The sequence below is a fragment of the Triticum urartu genome, chromosome 3A (assembly GCF_056163025.1).
Source record: "Triticum urartu cultivar PI428250 chromosome 3A, HENAU_Tu73, whole genome shotgun sequence".
Taxonomy (NCBI): domain Eukaryota; kingdom Viridiplantae; phylum Streptophyta; class Magnoliopsida; order Poales; family Poaceae; genus Triticum; species Triticum urartu.
Genome location: NC_141875.1, coordinates 17,924,638 through 17,927,494, shown reverse-complemented (window position 1 = coordinate 17,927,494; position 2,857 = coordinate 17,924,638). Strand labels below are relative to the sequence as shown.

Genomic DNA, 2,857 nt, shown 5'->3' with positions numbered 1-2,857 from the left:
CCAGCGTCACAGATAGCCCATGGAGAAGACGGTCGTTCTCTACCCCGGCCTCGCCGTGAGCCACTTCGTCCCGATGATGCAGCTCGCCGCCCGCCTTCTCGAGCACGGCTACGCCGTCTCCGTGGCGCTCATCGATCCTAGCGTCATGGAAGACATCGTCTTCAGCGCGGTCGTCGCCCGCGTCGCCGCCTCCATGCCGTCCGTCAGCTTCCACACGCTCCCAGGTGTGGAGGACCCGCCCAAACTAACCCTGGACATACACTTCATCCCCAGGTACCTCGACTTCCTGCGCCGCTACAACGAGCGCCTGCACGACTTCCTCTCTTCTATGCACCCTCACGCCGTGGTCGTCGACTCGTTGTCCAGCGAGGCGGTCGTCGTCGCAAAGAGGCTCGGGATCCCCTGCTACAACTTGTTCACCTGCAGCGCCTCCATCCTCGCCGCCTTCTCCCAGCTTCCTACGCTCCTTCCAGAGGGCGGGGCGAGCTTCGGGGAGCTAGCAGACAACCCTATCGACCTCTTCGGCCTTCCACCCATGCCGGCTTCGCACTTACTGGCCGAAATGCTCGAGGACCCGGAGAGTGAAACATACAAGGCGACGATGGGCTCCGTGTGCTGGATCATGGAGGCCAATGGCACGCTGGTGAACACGTTCGAGTCGCTGGAGGCTCGGGGGGTGGCGGCTCTCAGGGACCCACGGTGTGTCCCCGGCCGGGTTTTGCCTCCGGTGTACTGCGTTGGTCCGTTTGTCGGTGCCATCGCCGAGGCAAAAGAGCGGCACGAGTGCCTTGTCTGGCTAGACGGCCAACCGGACCGCAGCGTGGTGTTCCTCTGCTTCGGGAGCATAGGCGCAGAAAGCCACTCCAAGGAGCAGCTCAGGGAGATCGCCGTCGGCCTTGAAAAGTCCGGCCACCGCTTCCTATGGGTCGTGCGAGCACCGGTCCACGACATGGAGAAGCCGTTCAACCCCAATGCCGACCCGGACCTCGACGCTCTCCTGCCAGACGGGTTCATGGAGCGCACCAGTGGTCGTGGCCTCGTCGTCAAGCTGTGGGCGCCACAGTTAGACGTGCTCCGCCACAGGGCCACCAGGGCGTTCGTGACGCATTGCGGGTGGAACTCGGTGCTGGAGAGCGTCACGGTGGGGGTTCCGATGCTGTGCTGGCCGTTGTACGCGGAGCAGAAGATGAACAAGATATTCATGGTTGGGGACATGGGGATCGCCGTGGAGATGGTCGGGTGGCAGCAGGGGCTGGTCAAGGCCGGCGAGGTGGAGGGCAAGGTACGGCTTGTCATGGAGTCCGAGGAGGGCAGAGAGCTCAGTGCACGGGTCGAGGCGCATAAGGAAGCCTCGGCGGCGGCTTGCAACGACGGCGGGTCGTCACGCCTGGCGTTTGCCCAGTTCTTGGCGGACGTGGCCAGCCTTCAGGATCGGGCACGCACTGGGGAAGGGATCCCCATGGGACTCAGCGATGCATGATCTCTTTTACGGAATTTTGCCATATGATCTTGGCGCTGGGGAAGTTTACATTGATGAATGAACCTGGCATACGGTATATGTTGCATACGGTATATGTCAGTGATCGTTTTGTTTATCCTGTCTACCCGTCTAAGTCGCGTTTCACAAGTCGACTAAGATTTTTATTTAAAATATTCAGTGTGTTGCAATGTGTATTCACATACTACTCCCTTCGTCCCATAATATAGATCATTTTTACACTAGTGTAATGTCAAAAACGCTTTTATATTATGAGACAGAGGAAGTACTGTAAAACAATGTAATCTTTTCCACAGAACCTAAAATCGGGTCGGCAGCTCTCGCCTCTCGGTGTCGACCGAGACTAAAGAAAAACAAACGGCGGAGACTTAGCAATACACATTTCCTTTTATTTGAAAGTTAGACAGTTAGTGCTCATATGTTTCTTAGCTTGCATTTTGCGCTAAGCAAGAATTTATGTGACATTGCGACTGTGACATAAGAGCATCTACAACTAAGGGATCTAGTCTGCTAGAACACGTTCCTTATTATAATTCCATATATAATAGTGTGCGTAAATGTTCACAAACGGCGAGAGCAGAACACAGAGAACCGTCCTCCGTGCCGCTCCCGCGAGCCTGGGCGAAACCCCAGATCGCCGCCGCCGCTCCCCTTTCTTGCCTTCATTCTCCGTCGCTGCCGCCAGGGGACACAGCCGGTCAAAGCTCGCGCGTGCGTCGGCGGCGGCAGGGCTCCCTCCCTCCTTACGAGGCTCCTGGGCGGCGTGGGACGGTCGGCCCTCGCGGTGGCAGGTCGGGCCGCCGGCAGATCTGGGTGGGGATCCCCTGCGCGGCGTTGGCGGCGGCGTGGTCTGCACGGGGCGGCGAGGCGCGGGCTCCTCCTCCTCCCGATCTCATGGCGCCGCGGTGGCACCGGCGCTCGGGCGTGCGGCGGGGTCCGCGAGGGTGGTCGGCGCGTGATGTCTTCCTCCCCGATCTGATGGCTCCACGGTGGCGCCAGTGCTCGGGCGGAGGTTGGCTTCGGCAAGCGGTGGTGGGCGCTGGGCTCACGGCAGCGCTCCGGCGTGCAGGCGACGGTGGTCCCTGTGCGCGGTCGGCGGCTCCGACTCTGACCCGGACGGCGTGGGGGATGGCGGCGGCCTGGCGTGGCCGGCGATCTGGATGCGGTGGTGCCGGCGGCTCGCTGATCTGCCGGTATTCCAGGGTCTGCCTGGTGGTGCTGGTAGTGACGGCAGCCCGTGCACGAGAGTTGGATCTCTTCGAACTGATCTGGGTGAAAACTTGCCTTCGGCTTCCGCTAAGGCCGGCGGTGACGGCGCTATCTGCGTCATTCCCTTCTTGAAGGCATCGCCGCAGAGAA

General features: G+C 60.6%; 1 pseudogene; it reads left to right on the top strand.

Moving 5' to 3' along the window:
• Positions 1–7: 7 nt before the first annotated feature.
• On the top strand, positions 8–1,484 carry LOC147977906 (anthocyanidin 5,3-O-glucosyltransferase pseudogene; annotated as a pseudogene).
• Positions 1,485–2,857: the final 1,373 nt, after the last annotated feature.